Raw genomic sequence first — 17,253 nt, forward strand, 5'->3', positions numbered from 1 at the left:
ATGCATTGTCCATAGTTTTTATGGCCTGACACGCCTTGCAAGACCAGTTTCCTCCTCAATGTTAAAGAAATAAAGTTCCTGTGAGGTTACATTCTGCACCCAATTCCAAGGTGTGGGTGTTTTTCCCCATACCACCAAACAACTCTCTGACACCAGCAGGGTGTCTTACAACTCAACTCAATTCTGACACTTATCTATTCAGATAGCATCAGGATCCAAAGGTTAAGAGCTCAGTCCTAGGAGAGATTTTGCTCCACTTCAGATGCTAATTACAAATCCAGGTTGTTACCTCTGCTTCTGACCCACTGGCTATAAATCTGGGATTCCCATGACTCCTCCCTATTTTTGATTAATTTGCTAAAACAACCCTCAGAACTCAGGAAACCTTATTCACCAGATTACTGATTTATTACAAAGCTTATTAAAGGATATGAATCAACGGCCAGAAGAAGAGATACATAGGCTGAAGTCCTGAACAAAATAGCTTCTGTTCCCGTAGAGATTGGGGCCTGGCACGGTAGCATCTGGAAATGTTCTGTCCTATTGGTGTTTTATGGAGACTTCAATAAAACATGCTTGGTTAGATAATTGGTCTCAATCTCCAGCCACTCTCCTCTTCCCAGAGGTCAGGATGGGACTAAAGGGTTTAGCCCTCTCATCACAAGTTTGGTTCTCCTGACAACCATCCTCCACACTTCCTTGACTTAGTCTTAGAGCAGTGGTTCTCAACCTGTGGGTCACGACCCCTTTGGTGGTCGAACGACCCTTTCACAGGGGTCACCTAAGACCATCCTGCATATAAGATATTTACATTACGATTCATAACAGTAGCAACATTACAGCTATGAAGTAGCAACGAAAATAATTTTATGGTTGGGTCACAACATGAGGAACTGTATTTAAAGGGCTAGAAGGTTGAGAACCACTGTCTTAGAGGCTTTCCAAAAGTGATTCATGAACATAACAAAAGACACCTTTGTGGTTTATCACTAAGGAAATTCCCAGGGTTTCAGGAGCTTTGTGCCAGGAACATGAACTGAGACCAAATATATACTTCCTATTACAAATCAAAATATCACAAGGACCCCCAGACCTGTAAAGATTCTATTTTAATCCAGTGAAATAGTTGGTATAGTGGTTAAAAGCATGAACTCTTAAGCACTCTTAAACCAGATTACCTGGGTTCAAAACCAGCTATTTCGTTTACTGGGTATGTGACCTTTGAAGAGTTATTTAACATTTGTGTGTTCAATGGGGATAATAACAGAACCTTCCACATAGAGTTAGTTTGAAGTTTAAGTGGGTTAATATATTTAAAAACCTAGAATAGTGTCTAGCATATAGTAAACACTATATGCATTTACCATGATTACAATAGCAGATTCTATGATGTATTCTGGGGCAAGGAGAAGGAACAGGCTAATTTAGTCTGCAAGGTGGAAAAGCACCTTGGAGGAGCTGAACTTTGCAGACTTTGGGGGATGAGATGGGTATTAAATCAAGTGAAAATTAATAAAAGTGAAACAGGAATTTTTGGGGTGAAAAAGACAGGTTTTAGGAAATTTTAGAAATTAAGGGGACCATGGAAGAAGCACGGGGCTGCAGAGCAGCAGAAGGTATATTTTCATAGAATAGGGAAACTGAAAAGCTGTAACAGGTATATTTCCATAGAATGAAGGAGATGGGAACAGCAAAATATCTATATTTATAAAATAAAGAGAAGGAAGCCCTTCATCCAGAAGGAGAAGAAGAAAGCCCAAAGAAAACAATAAGGAAGGAGGGGGGAGAACCTCGCATGTCCCATGTGAGGTTCCACCTTTGAGCCCAGGAGTTACTATAGTAACCAGTCTAGGGGAATAGTGACCAATCAGAGGGGATATCAAGGCACCAAGATCTGCAGCCTTTATAAGGCATAGGGAAAAGGAACTCGGTGGGACTCTTCCCCCTCCCCACGAGGGAGTCTGTACTTGTTCTTTAATAAATTTCCACGTTTGCTATACCACCTTCTGCCTGTGGATTCATTCTTCGATTCCGGTGGACAAAGAATCCAGGTTCCAGTCCAAAAATTCCGGATCAAAAGAAACCTCAACTAAGATAAGGAGGACCTGTAGGGGGAGCTCTTATGTCCTACCACTAATCAGTGGTTGCCCCAAACAGAAAAGACTGCCTTGCAACCGCTATAGGCCCAGCCAATGAAAAGCCACTACACTTTGAATTTCCAATTTCCTCCAGTGGATTCTTTCTTCCAGCTCTTCCCAACTTCCCCTTCCCCTATAAAATAATTTTCTCTCTTTATTCTCTGGCCTGCTTATGCTTTTGCCATAGCCTTTATATGCCAAACTGCAATTCTTTATTATTCCTGAATGAAGCCATTTTTGCTGGTAAAATAACTAACTTTATTTTTAAGTCAATAATCATATTTGAGACATTTTACAGACTGTGTTAGGTTTTAGAGAATGCTGTCTGGATGAACTGGGTTGGATGAATCCTTTAGCATGAACTCATCATTCAAAGGATGACAGTGTGCCAAATGAGTATTTATGCTCTTTGGAGTCTTATATAAAAAGTTAGACCTGACCAGAAGCAACTTTATTATATTTGGCTTAATGCTTACAACTTGGTCAATAAAGCCAATTTATCTCTCTCCCTCTCCCTTTTTTTAATTGCACTTATAATAGTTATGCAGTTTAAGTTTTTATTCAGAGCAAAGAAGAGGATTGGCTCACACTTAAGAAATTTTCTTTCCATATTACCAGTTATAAAACTTGCTCAACTTAGTAATAACTAAGGATTTTGTGGTGGCTTCTTAGAAATGAGTCAGTGATACTAGCTCCGATGACAGGCAACAAGATGTCTAAATCACACATCATACTTTCAGTTGACTCTTTTAGCCAAAAAGTATACAAAAGGTCAAACAACTTCTAAGAGATCTTTTCCAGGTAAGAATGAAAGGAATTGCCAATCCACTGAAAAGGTGGCTGCCTCTTCTCTGTATAAAAAAGATTCTTCATTTTTTTGGAAAATGGGAGAACTGTTAATCTCTTAATTTCATTCTCAGGAACTTTCAAATTTTCATGTTTTACTATGAATGAGGCTAAAAACCAAAGGTTTTCAATGTTCAGCATTTGCCCCAGGGCTTTGCAACCAAAGCACCACCCTGCTCCTTTTTGAGGTGACTACACCCTCTCTTCTCCAGGTAATAGAGTTTCTCTTGCACATGTACAAGCATTTGTCAAGGAATTTCTAGATAGGGATCTCTGAGTTAAAATTCCAAATTATATTACTCTCTTGAGGCTTTTAAAAAATAGCTACACCCATGAACAGTTTCACAACTGCTCCAGTGAGTGGCAAGATTAGTAGGCAAACTCCTAGAGAAATTATCTGAACACAGTTATTAATGTGCACATTGTTAAAATGTTTCAATGTTGTCATGATAGACCAAGGCGCCAAGTTCAAAGATTCCATCCACATGATATTGTTCAATTTTAGAGATAAAATAGGCAGGTTTAGGGAGTTTTAGGAACGAGGAGGGTCCATGGGGGAGGAATACATAGATGGAGACTTGAAGACGCCAGGGTGCTTATCTGACTTGTACAGAGGACAGAGCAATGCCACAGGCAGATGGAAACATTTCTGGCCTGAGCAATTAAAACAGCCATAAACCAAGGACAGACGGGTACCTCTGGCCTGAGCAATTAAAGTGACCTTAAGTTAGACCAAAAGTAGCCTTGTCTTAAGTAGCTGGGAGAGCTATGAGATGAGGCTTTCTCTACCAGCACAACTGGGAGAAAACCACAAGATAAATCAAAAGTGACTCCACCTTAAATAGATAAGATGACCAAATGAGGAAAAGTGCGGATGTGGGGGTCCTGGAAGCTGATTACAGGGCTAAGGTCTCACGGCAGAAAAGGAGGGTCTCCAGCCTATTTGATGTCTGACCACTGTCATAGACTATTAGAATTGAAAAAGACCATAGAAATGTTGATTTTACTAATGAATAGGCTATGTTATTTGGTCCAGGAGGTGAAGTGAGTTGCATATCCAGTTGTGTAGAGCCTACAAATTTCCTTAAGTTATTTCTAGGCTCTTTCACCTCAATTTCTAATTCAAATTACACAAATTATGTGTGTGTGTGGGTGTGTGTGGGTGTGTTTAGTCAAATCATTTATTTTCAGAATTGAAATAGTATAAGAAAACATTTTATGTCCTTTTTATTTCATTTAATACTAATTACAGACATTTCTTTATTCTATAAATGGGCTTCAAGGTCATGATTTTTACTAATTGTATAATAGTCAAACAGATAGAAATAACATATTTATCTATTCTCCAAGTGACAAAAGTTTAGGTTATTTTTACATTTGACTATAAATAATGCTGCAATAAACATTCATATTTATGTTTCTCTCTGATTTTTTAAGACCAAATTCCTTGAAGTTGTATGGCTAAATAAAAATAATTTAAGCTTTTAACATATATTTTTGAATATATAGGTTGTCCCAAAACAATGTATATACACTTAACAGCTGATAGGTCAATTTATGTTTCCTTTTTTTTTTCAGAGTTATCCCATTGGAATTAATAATTATTCAAAGTGTGTATACATTGTTTTGGGATATCCTCTATGATCAAATTGCCTTCCAAAAAAGTTGTATCAATTTATAAACTCACCAACAGTTTCTTTCTATTTTTTTAAACATCTCTTTAAATTAAAAAAATAGTTTATTGATTTTAAGAGCGAGAGGTAGGGAGAGGGAAAGAGAGATAAACATCTATGTGAGAGTGCAACATCCATCAACCGACTCCTGCCTCCCCCTACTGGGGATGAAGCCCACAACCCAGGCACATGCCCTGACTGGGAATCAAACTGGCAACCTTTCTGTGCATGGGATGAGGCTAAACCAACTGAGCCACACTGGCCAGGGCTACTTTTAATTTTTATTGAATTGGTTGGAATGATATTGGTTAACAAAACCATATTGGTTTCAAGTGTACAACTCAACAAAACATCATCTGCATACTGCATTGTGTGTCCATGGTCCAAACTAAAGTCTCTTTCTGGCCCCATTTATTCCCCTTTGCCCTCATCCACCTTCCCCACCCCCCTTTTCTTCTGGCTATCACCATACTGTTCTCTATCTCTCTCTCATAGCACAACATAGCGGCCGCTCATTCTGCTGTTCGGTTGATTTTCATATTAGAGTTTTATTATATAAGATTTTTAAAATATATTTTTATTGATTTCAGAGAGGAAGGGAAAGGGAAAGAGAGAGAGAAACATCAATGATGTGAGAGAATCATTGATTGGCTATCTCCTGCATGCCCCACACTGGGGATTGAGCCTGCAATCCAGGCATGTGCCCTTGACTGGAATCAAACCTGGGACCCTTCAGTCTGCAGGCTGATGCTCTATCCACTGAGCAAAACCAGCTAGGGCAGTAAGCATCTTTTTAAAGCTTCTATCCTGTAACCTCTCAAAGTAATGAAAACTTTCATCATTTGGTTAGCTACTTTAAATACTTCAGTTGATCAGACCCTAGACAAAATGTCTACTATTGGTAAGAAGAATGAGCTTTTCTTAGGTTGATAACAAGAACTGACAAATAATATAAAATAATGGAGAACACACATAGGCAATTTCCAGAAAACAAATTATTATGGATTTGTATTTATTGTGCTTTGAATATTTTGATAAATAGCTTAAGGAGAGTTCTCAATGATCAGGCTGTTTATGGAAAGAATCACTGTGATTATGGTTCCATGAGCATTTATGGAAAGTCCTGTTTGTTAGGATTTATTCCTTCTTCCCCCTTTTTAAACATACAAATTCTATTTTAGCCATTCTTCTGTTTTACTTAGACCTCTTACCTTGATTACCCATGGGTCTCAGGAATGCTGCCCTCCTTCATTCTCAGGTATTTCTCCATTCCTTTAGCTAATTTCTCATTTGTTATCTATCCTCATAACTGATGGAGAGCTTCATGTTCAAACCTCCGACTTTCGTCCTCAGCATACCTCAAACCAATTTCTGCCTCATAGATCTTCTGTCTTGAAAGTCACTGCTAAAGTCCCCTTTGCCTGATCCAGCAATCTGTTTTTGATTCACCTTATGGCCTCAAATCTATATCCAGACTGTCTGTGTTCTAATCTAGTTCCATATTTACTGACAGACTTCGAGTACATGACTTATCTTCTCTAGGCCTCAATTTCTTCATCTGTAAAATGGGGTTAATAGGTTTGTTGTCAGGGTCAAATGAACTAATACATATAAATAATTTAGAATAGTGATCAGCACACAGTTTCTTCACCCATCAATTGGGGTTCTTCAATAATAGAAAGGAATGCTATGGCTAAAAGAGAAATTATTGTCTATTCTCTTTAGATAATCCTAGTCTTCTGGTTTTTCTGACTCTACCCCTCTCTTTCACTTTCTAAAAAATCAATGGAAAAATATCCTTGGGTGAGGATTAACCACAAAAAATCTCTTGCCTGGATCTCAGTGAGGAGGAATTTGCATAGCATCCTACATGACTTGGTACTGGATTATAGTAACCTTTTTTCCCATTAAAGGGGGAAAGAAGACAATATATTATAAACGTACATGAAAGGACTGCTATCTTGGTTGAACTTAGACAACAAGGTTTTGATCACAGCGTTGCTACAATACCATAGTGGTCATTCAATGGAAGGGTAGTTCTGCTTTCAGAAAGGGTACTGATATTGGGGCCATGGCTTTAATGGATTCACTGTTAAAGAACGTCATGCATTTGACATCATAAGAAAATTGCACAATAAACTTTGAGGATGTTGGAAAGGTACAGGTACACAATGGGGCATTTAAAATTATGCTGTGGAGCCTTTTGCCTCGTTGCTACAGTGTGAGCAAGATAGGTCACCAGCAACTCTACTTATCACACCTATCAGAATGGCTATCATCAACAACTCAACAAACAACAAGTGCTGGCGAGGATGTGGAGAAAAAGGAACACTTGTGCACTGCTGGTGGGAATGCAGATTGGTGTAGCCACTGTGGAGAACAGTATGGAGTTTCCTCAGAAAACTAAAAATGGAACTTCCATTTGACCCAGTGATCCTACTTCTAGGAATATATCCCAAGAAACTAGAAACACCAATCAGGAAGGATATATGCACCCCTATGTTCATAGTGGCACAATTCATCATAGCTAAGATTTGGAAACAGCCTAAGTGCCCATCAGCAGATGAGTGGATTAAAAAACCCTGGTGCATCTACACAATGGAATACTATGCTGCTGTAAAAAAGGAGGAATTCTTACCATTTGCAACAGCATGGATGGAACTTGAGAGCATTATGCTAAGTGAAATAAGCCAGTCAGAGAAAGATAAATATCACATGATCTCACTCATTTATGGAATATAATGAACAACATAAGCTGGTGAACAAAAACAGATCCAGAGATAGAGAAGCATCGAGCAGATCATCAAAACTCAGAGGGAAGGTAGGGAGGGATGGGGGTCAGGGGGAGAAATCAACCAAAGGACTTGTATGCATGCATATAAGCCTAACCAATGGACACAGACAATAGCGGGGGTGGGGTGAGAACATGAGTGGGGAGGGGATGGGGGGATAAGGACACATATGTAATACATTAATCAATAAAGAAATTAAAAAAAATAAATACAAAACATATAAAATTCTAAAAAAATAAAATAAAATGATGCTGTGGAATTGCAAGTGTTGATGTGGACAGATGTTCATGATATAGCATTAAGTAGACAAAATACTAAACTGTAGGGTGTCAGGATAATTTTGGCAGCATTCAACTTAAAATGAATTAAAAATGATATAGTTATTTTTATAATTCTAATTGTTAGATTTATTAATCCAATTGATCTAGTCTAGGGGTAGAGCAGTTTTCAGGATTGGTTGATTCAGGGACCCAGTGATGCTATCAAGGAATCTGTTTCTCTATTCTGTTACCCAAAATGTCTGCTTCATCCTACAGCTGGTTCCCAAAATAATTATAAGGTAGATTCCAGGAGCAATTGGGTATAACTACTTGCTTCTTCATTCACATTAAGCTAGAGAAGGAGAGAATGACTATCATTTGCTGTAAAGACTGAAAAAGAAAATTTTTGGAAATCTCTAGCAACCATCTCCTAATTTGTCATGGGCTAGATTTACATCATATGCCAATTAATAGACTCAGTTGGCAAAGGAAATGTGCTTCTTTCTTTAAAAATGAAATTAATGGGGATGATATCTATATATATAAAACCCTAATATGCAAATAGACGGAATGGCAGAACAACCGAACAACCAAACAACTGAACAACCAGTTGCTATGACATGTGCTGACCACCAGGGGCTGCACGTGCAGAACATGGCGGGCATTGGTAGCAGGTGGCAGAGCGTGGAGCATAGTGGGTGTCAGCCACAGTGGGATGGTGGAACAGGTGAGCAGAGGCGCCAGACCAAAGCAGGGCGATAGTCACTGTCATCTGGGCGAGACGCTTGTGGTTACTGAAAATTCTTTGCTCCTGTGTGCCGCGGTCCCATCCGGTGCTCACACCTGGTGCCCATGTCGGCCCCGCTCACACCTGCTGCCAGTGCTGGAGCCACTGCTTGCACCCACTGATGGCGCCAAGTGATTGGGACTGGTGCCAGGCACCAGCAGTGGGTGTGAACGGGGCTATCTCTGGCAGGGGGTGCGAGAGGCGGCTGCTGGCCCCGATTGCCCCTGAGGGCTTCTCCACCTCCCCCTGCTCCTGAGGGGTGATCAGGGCCAGCAGCCGCTGCTCACACTTGCTGACAGCCCAGCCCTGCTCACACCTGCTGTTGGCGCCAGCCCCAATCACTCCACGCCATCAGCGGGTGTGAGTGGGGCTGGCACTTTCAGCACATGGGAGCGGCGGCTGGAGCAGGGCTGCTGGCAGACAGGGGACCAGGGGCTGTGGCAGGAGGGGCCGGGAGGGGGCATGGAGGATGGGCCGAGACCCGCCCCTGTGCCCACTGCAGCCTCATGGCCCACAGTTCCTTTCAAGGTGCACGAATTCGTGCACTGGGCTCCTAGTTGGTTAATAAGATTATATAGGTTTTAAGTGTACATTTCTATGATACATGCTCTGTATATTGCATTGTGTGGCTACCATCCAAAGGCAAATGATCTATCACCATATATTTGGTTCCCTTTACCCTTAGCCCATGCCCCTTCCCTCTGGTAATCACCATACTGTTGTTTGTGTCTATGAGTTTTAGTTTTATATCCCATATATGAGTGAGATGATATGGTTCTTAGTTTTATCTGACTGACTTATTTTGGTTAGCATATATTCTCAAGGTCCACATTGTCACAAATGGCAATATTTCATCTTTTCTTATGGCTGAGTTGTATTCTATTGTATATATGTACCACATCTTTCTTATTCAATAATCTGTCTAAGGACACTACAGTTGTTTCTTTAGAGCAGTCCAATCACTCATTGAGCTAAGGTGTATTTCCCAATCCAGAGTGCTGCTAATTAATGAAGAGTAGCATGGAATGCATTTGGAAAGTAAAAAAAAAAACAATTAAAAAAATCTATCTACTATATCTATCACCTGTCTAATCTCTATGAGTAGACTAGAAAATTAATCCTACAATATGATAGTATCTGGGTACTGGGATCACATTTCTTTTTTTTTTTTTTTTAAATGTTTGGGTTTTTTTTTTTTAAATATATTTTATTGATTTTCCACAGAGAGGAAGGGAGAGAGATAGAGAGTTAGAAACATTGATGAGAGAGAAACATCGATCAGCTGCCTCCTGCACATCTCCCACTGGGGATGTGCCCGCAACCCAGGTACATGCCCTTGACCGGAATCGAACCTGGGACCTTTCAGTCCGCAGGCCGACGCTCTATCCACTGAGCCAAACCGGTTTCGGCGGATTACATTTCTTATAGATTTTTAAAAATTATCAATCTGTCTGTATCTATGAATGTCTAGAAAAGTAATACCATGAAAGGATGATATATGGACAATGAAATTACATTTTTTTCTTTTTGCTCATCTATACATAATATTAATTACAATGCATTGTGTTCACCTCTTTAACCTTTTAGTTGGCAAATTTAAAATAACCCCTCAAATAAAGGGAATGGTATAATGAACCTTCAAGTATTTACCACCTAACTTCAACAATTATCAGCTTGTGACAAACCTTGTTTTAAGCATTGTTTCATAAAAAACATTATTTTAGTTAAAAAAAAGTTAAGAATTAGTCACCTACTTAACATTTCACCTTTATGCAAACCAGTGAAATTAAGGATAGCTCAATATTGTTCTTGTCAGTTGCCCAAGATTCCTTTCAAATTGTTTTCAATTATTTTTTTTAAAAGTCTGGTGTTGCTCACCTTCTTACCCTACCTATGCTTCTCAAAAATTTGTACTGTAGTATCACCAACATCAGGGGAAAAACACATGGCTCTAAGAATTTGGGCATATAATGAAATGGCTCACCAAAAGCAGTTATTTTGAAATTTCATTTTTATTATTAAAATCAGGGCAAATTTGCATGAACCCTCTTTCTGTTTCATAGAAGTAGAATGTTTAATGTACTCACCATTGAATAAATTCGACACTGTGGGATGATGGTCCATGCTGGTCTTATAGCTTCCTGTCCTCTGAGGCAGCCTGACAAATACCCCTGCGAACACAAGGTCCCCAGGTTGAGAGGCACAGCCTAGGGTTTTCTCCCCATTTTAAGACCCTGCTTCTGCCCCTAGACCTTGTTTCTTTGACTTTAAAATTCCAGTCTTTTTAAGGACTTTGGCTTCCATTCAGTCCTTCTGCTCTTTCTATCACGAACCTCCTCAGTTAGTGTGTCCTACCCTAGGAACTATTCCTTAGTCGCCATTCCTACTGACACTTGTCCAGGCCTGGCCCAGTACTCTGCAGGAGGATCCTGAACAGACAAAAACACAAGTGTGAAGATACTTGTTCATTTAATAGGTCTTTATTGAGAGTTAACTATGTGAATGACACTTAGATAGGTCTTGGGAATACCATGGTTAAAGAGCAGACACAATCCTTGTCTTTAAATAGTCTACATTGTTATAAGGGACACAAATGTACAGACAGTTACATAATCCTATCTAATAAAGAGGGAATCTGCTCATTGACCCTCACACCATCGCAAAAATGGCAGCACCCAAGCCAATAAGGTGGGAATATGCTAATTGACTGCCCCACCCTCAAAGATGGGGGCACCCACAGCCACAAGAATCTAACTCAGACCCTCCAGTCCACAGGCCAATGCTCTATCCACTGAGCCAAACCAGCTAGGGCGCAGTTTATTCTTGTATTATTATTGTATTATTTTCCATATGAACAACTGTCATAATTATATCCCCAGTGTGGGGCATGCAGGAGGCAGCCAATCAATGGTTCTTTCTCAACACTGATGTTTCTCTCTCTCTTTCTCCCTCTCCCTGCCTCTCTGAAATCATTAAAAAACATATTAACAAAATAGCCTTATTTGTGATTTTAGATAAAAAGCAAAAGAGTTGTTCACTTAGATCCAATTTTAAGTAAGCAGAACAACATATTTTATAACAATACTAGAGGCCCAGTGCATAGATTTGTGCACCAGTGGGTCCCTTGGCCTGGCCTGTAGGGATTGGGCTGAAACCAGCTCTCCAACATCCCCCAAGGGGTCCCAGATTGCGAGAGAGCACAGGCTAGGCTCAGGGACCCCATTGGTGCATGATCGGGGCCAGGGAGGGATTATGGGAGGGGTCTCGGGTGTGTCCAGCCCGTCTTGCCCAATCCCCATCTGGGCCAATAGGGGCCATTGAGGCCATCTCACCCAGTCCCGACTGTGGCCAATCAGGGCTGGCCAGCCGGGGAGGGACCCTGGGAGAGCTCCAGGGCGTGTCTGGCCTATCTCGCCCAGTCCTGATCGGCCGGACCCCAGAAGCAAGCTAGCCTACCGGTTGGAGCGTCTTCCCCCTGGTGGCCAGTGTGTGTCATAGCGACTGGTCGAATGGTCAAATGAACGGTCAGACACTTAGCATATTAGGCTTTTATTATATAGGATATCTAGTAATTCTGTAAATGCTTTTGAGTTATTCTGTTGTACTAGTCATTGTGCTAGATACTATGAGGAATAAGAAATGAAAAAGGACAGTTATTTCCTTAAAAGAGATTGCAATATCAGTCAGTCTTTCCCTTCACTGTAATCAAAATCATTTTATAATTTCCAAACAGAGACATATCTGCCAAACATAACTTTCTATGACTATTGCTAGACTCTGCAGTTCAAGTTCAATTAACCTAGTACCACCTAACCTTATTTAATTTGGTTACTTCTTGTATTAGGAAATATCCTTTATATAATCATTCATCAAATCTTTAATATTGTTAAATATTCCCTCCTTTCTTTCTCTTTCTCTTTAGAATGAGGTATTACATAAAACTATAAGTAAATACATTTAAAATAGATAGCCACCTAGACTTTGTATCTTTGACTGGATTTTGAATAGTGAATGCCTCTCCTCAGACAATTTAGGTAATTTACATATAGTCTCTTGATTAACCTTATAGATTTAAAATAAGTAGTCTTTAAGTCTTGAGTTTAATGACTTATAAAAAATACTGAAGGCTGGAAAACCACCAATGTAGAAGTTAAAAATGCAGTACTAAAGTATTATAGCTAACACACCCAGGCTTTAAAGTAGAACTAGACTGATTGAGCTCAAATCCCAGCTTAGACATTTACCAGTGTGTCACGTAGGTTAAGTTAATAAATGCTGGAAATAGCAATGGGAAGGGAATTCTAGGAAGCAGGAATAGCATAAAGGCCATGAGGCAGAACTGAAATCAGGGGTTTAAGAGCCAACAGAAGACCCATGTGGTGGACATGAGGTAGGAATAGTCAAATGATTTTAGATTAATAATAGATACATACAATGAATCAACAGAAATGATTGAACAGTGTGATAAAAATACCCCTAACTATAAATCTAGTGGAAATTAAGGGACATAACTAGATATACTTATAAGCAATATTTTAGGATGTTGAGTAGGACTTCCCCTATTGCTCATAATTGAAAAGAAGAGCAAAGTTACCTATTCCCTTTCTATGAGAAACCCCAAAGTGGTGCTGATAATGGGACAGATAAACTCCCCTCTCTGATTGCAAAAGTAGAGGAGCTAAGCAGTGAGGAAGGAGGAACCTTCCAACTTCTCTACTCCAAGAAGTCAAGTTAAGCTTGTATTGAGGGGAAAAGAGGGTGATCTTATCTATATCAGATGCACAGTTGAAGTTTTAAACTAGACCCAAATTCTAATAACTGCAATTAGTAGAAAATGATGCCCTGTGACAAGATTTCATTAAGGAATATGAAAAGGAGATTCAATACATTATGGTTGGAAGCCTTGATTGTAATATAAATAAAATTATTTTGTAATTATGTTCCTGTTGTGATACATTACACAAGTAACCAGATAATGAAAACATAATATAAACCACACTGGATCTACTAAGTCAAAGTACACTAATCTAAAATCATAATCTCATGGGATTTTATTTTATTTAAATGTAAAATTCATCCAGCTCCTCAGTTTTGATAAAGTATTAATTCTGTCAACTGCCCCTTTGGATTAAGAAAGTAAATTGATCTTCCCTCAATCAGTAAAATACATATCAGGTGTCCCAAAACAGTGTATACCACTTTGAATACAATTATTAGTTCCAATGGGTTTACTCTTAAAAGAAAGAAACATCAGTTGAGCTATCAGCTGTTAAAGTGTGTATACATTTTTTTGGGACACCCTGTACAATACTAACTCTTCAGGCCTTTGTTAGGGATATGAACTCAGACGATTCCTATTCTGTTCTTATAGAGGTCTTCTGAGAAAAGTGATATCTAAGAAAGTTCATCTAAAGAACACAGTATCTCTAGTTTAGGTACTTTGAGTTCTGCCGTTAGATCAAGCTAGATCAGTGGAAGTATACATTAATGACCACATGAATAGATCTATAAAAATCTGTCACCAACTTCAAAGTTATGTTCTTAGGCTTCTTTAAACTTGTTATAAGAAGGTTATATAAAACTCTCTTCTAATTTTTGATAAACATATTGCTGCTATTATTCAATGCATTGGTCAGTGTAATTAGTTATATTGATGGTCTTTGTTTTCTTGGCTTAAACAAATTAAGGTGCAGTTATTAACTACTAATTGCAGTTATTAGAATTTGGGTCTAGTTCAAAACAATACATGATAGGAGGAAATGGATCTGCAAATGACAATAGCTGTGTTTACCTGCTAACTAGCTCACTCACTAGTTTAATGACAGTGGTCAGTCTATAAAGTACGACCCAATTAATTGGCCAATAAAAGGATTGCTCTAGCACTACAAAGATAAGCTATGTATAACTTTAAGTGCTTCCATAAATTAATCATATTACCATGCATGTGCATCCATGTATTATAAGGCATAAAATAACTTGGTTCAAGCTGGGGGATATTTAAAAAATGATAAAAATCATCCATGACTAGCCACACTGGCACTGTACTTCTTTAGCATAGTCATGCTTACGGCCATCACATGCCTCATTGTTATGACACTGACGTGTATACGAAGGACTATGGAATGGTTTGTTGGCTGGCAAAAATGCCTGTGGTCATGTTGTTATTTTACTAATTATGCAATGTAACGTCTGCTGTGGGTTTCATGGCCATGAATATATTCCTCCTGACTTTGCTGTTCATTGCACAGGAGGACACAGGAAGACAGACTGCCCTGATCTCAGACACAAAGAGGGGGAAACATCTTTGAACACATTTTCTTCACACCATAATTTAGGGCAAAAGGATTACAGAATACAATTTATGATTCCTGAAAAACAGCAACACAGTAAATAAATATTTGAATGAAAGACAAACTTTTGCTCTAAGAGCCTTTTATTTTTTCTCTTAGAGATCAATTAATTCAAACAATGATTGACTGTGTTTTTTATCTTACAACTCTAAGAATCACTATCAAAGAAAAGCCTAAGTTCATGAAATACTCCATTTGATAGAGTTCAATGTTTCATTCCTCCTTCTTTCCCTGTCATTCTTCAAATATCTACTAAAGTGTAAGTAATATAATGAAATTTGATGGCACACACTGTTATTGGTCTCTGAGTAGCCTGAATGAAAGATATTAACATAGGAAGCATGTTCTTATGGTTATCTTTTGATATCATTAGGCTGATACACACTTATTTTCTATTTACACAGCCTTAATCTCTGGTTTTCTATAAATTCTAGTTTATATTCATAGGGTTTTAAACAATTCATCATTAGGAATACATAATCCTAAGTATACAGGACCATAGGACCATATAAAAAGATTTATTTGAGTTTGGAATCTGGATTTTAGTTTTAAAAAAAAAGTCATGAGATTCTGTTAAAATGAGTTTGACAAATCTTGGCCCACAGTTATACTGAGGAAGACTGTTTTTTTTTCAAAAGCAAGAGTATAATCAATATTTTCATAAAACATGAGTATAAAATAAAATATGGTATTATTCAACCAGATTAACATTCCATTAGTGAGGATTTCACTTTTTAAAGGCTGTATAATAAGAACAGTTTAATCTCACATTTTACTTCATTATTGCTACCTTTTTATTTTTGGCTAAATTGCTCTTTCAAGTGAGTAGACAGAAAACTGATACTACATAGTAGTTAACTCCAAGTTCATATAATATTATTCTACAGCATTGTCATCTATTGGCCAGAAACAAAGGTAGATGCCATGCTCTCCCTAGTCCTGAGTACAGTGTGCCCCAGCATAGAGGCTTTTTGGGAGTTACTGTTAAAGAGTGATTCAGTTCTTGGCAGCCTAAGCCCACACTGCACTGTGGATTCCAACTTCTCTATCTGTTCAGATGAGCCATTGGATCAATGGAGGCATAGGAACATTAAACAGAATCTATTTGCTTTCTTTATGGTGATTTTAAGATCAGTTACACATACCTCCTTATGCTTTCCTTCTCTCCCTCCTTTTTACACATAATTTGAGAGCCATATGATTTAGGAATAGGTTTATGTCTTTTAAGAATTCAATCTAGTGGAGTTGAGATACAAGAACACAGAAAACTCTAGTGTAATATGTAAGTGTTAATGATGCCATGAGAGGACAGAGGAGAAACACCTCATCTACTTTATGGGGATTAGGGAAGGCAATTTAAAGATTATACGTGACACAAATACACCGAGTTTTGCATACACATGTGTGAACACATTTTTGTTTGTTTGTTAATCCTCACCCGAGGATATTTTTTCCATTGATTTTTAGAGATCGTGGAAGGGAGAGAGGGTTGGGGAGAGAGAGAAAGTGAGACATATCGATATGAGAGAGACACATCAATTAGTTGCTTCCTGAATAAGCCCTGGTTGGGCTGGGGATCAAACCTGCAACCCAGGTACATAGCCTTAACCGGGAATGGAACCCATGACCCTTTGTTGCATGGGCTGATACTCTAACCATTGCGCAACACCGGCTAGAGCTGAATATATTTAAAAATATGTTATTCACTTTTTAGGAATAAGACAATAATGATTCAGTGTCGGCTCATATTCTTGTCTCTAGCATAATGAAAGAAATATACTGTCTCAATTGGGGGTTAATATTTGTAAACTACTTAACTTTTCTAGAGAAACTATTGCTATTAGAGAATTGCACAGGTGAAATTTCTCTGTTGCTAGTGGGAGTGGGGTTCTTGGAGTACCACAGGAATAAGAATTTCTGGAGGCCCCCATGGGAGGATGAGATATAGTAGAAAGCTTTATTTTCATGAAGTTACATCCTTTGGCTTCCAAAGTCCCATTTCCCTTGTATCAGGCCTGGAAAATGTGGAGCTGTGGCTTTACAGTGGTTCTCAACCTTCCTAATGCTGCGACCCTTTAATACAGTTCCTCATGTTGTGGTGACCCCCAACCATAAAATTATTTTCGTTGCTACTTCATAACTGTAATTTTGCTACTGTTATGAATCGTAATGTAAATATCTGATATGCAGGATGTATTTAGGCGACCCCTGTGAAAGGGTCGTTCAACCCCCAAAGGGGTTGCGACCCACAGGTTGAGAACCGCTGCTTTAGTAGAACTAAAAGCAAAGCTTTCTCTCAGACATATGCCAAAGCAATTTCTTCACTGATACAGCTCCTAGGGCAATGGAAACTAAGGAGAATATAAACAAATGGGACTACATCAAAACAAAAAGCTTCTGCACAGCA

The sequence above is a fragment of the Myotis lucifugus genome, unplaced genomic scaffold (assembly GCF_000147115.1).
Source record: "Myotis lucifugus unplaced genomic scaffold, Myoluc2.0 scaffold_492, whole genome shotgun sequence".
NCBI lineage: Eukaryota > Metazoa > Chordata > Mammalia > Chiroptera > Vespertilionidae > Myotis > Myotis lucifugus.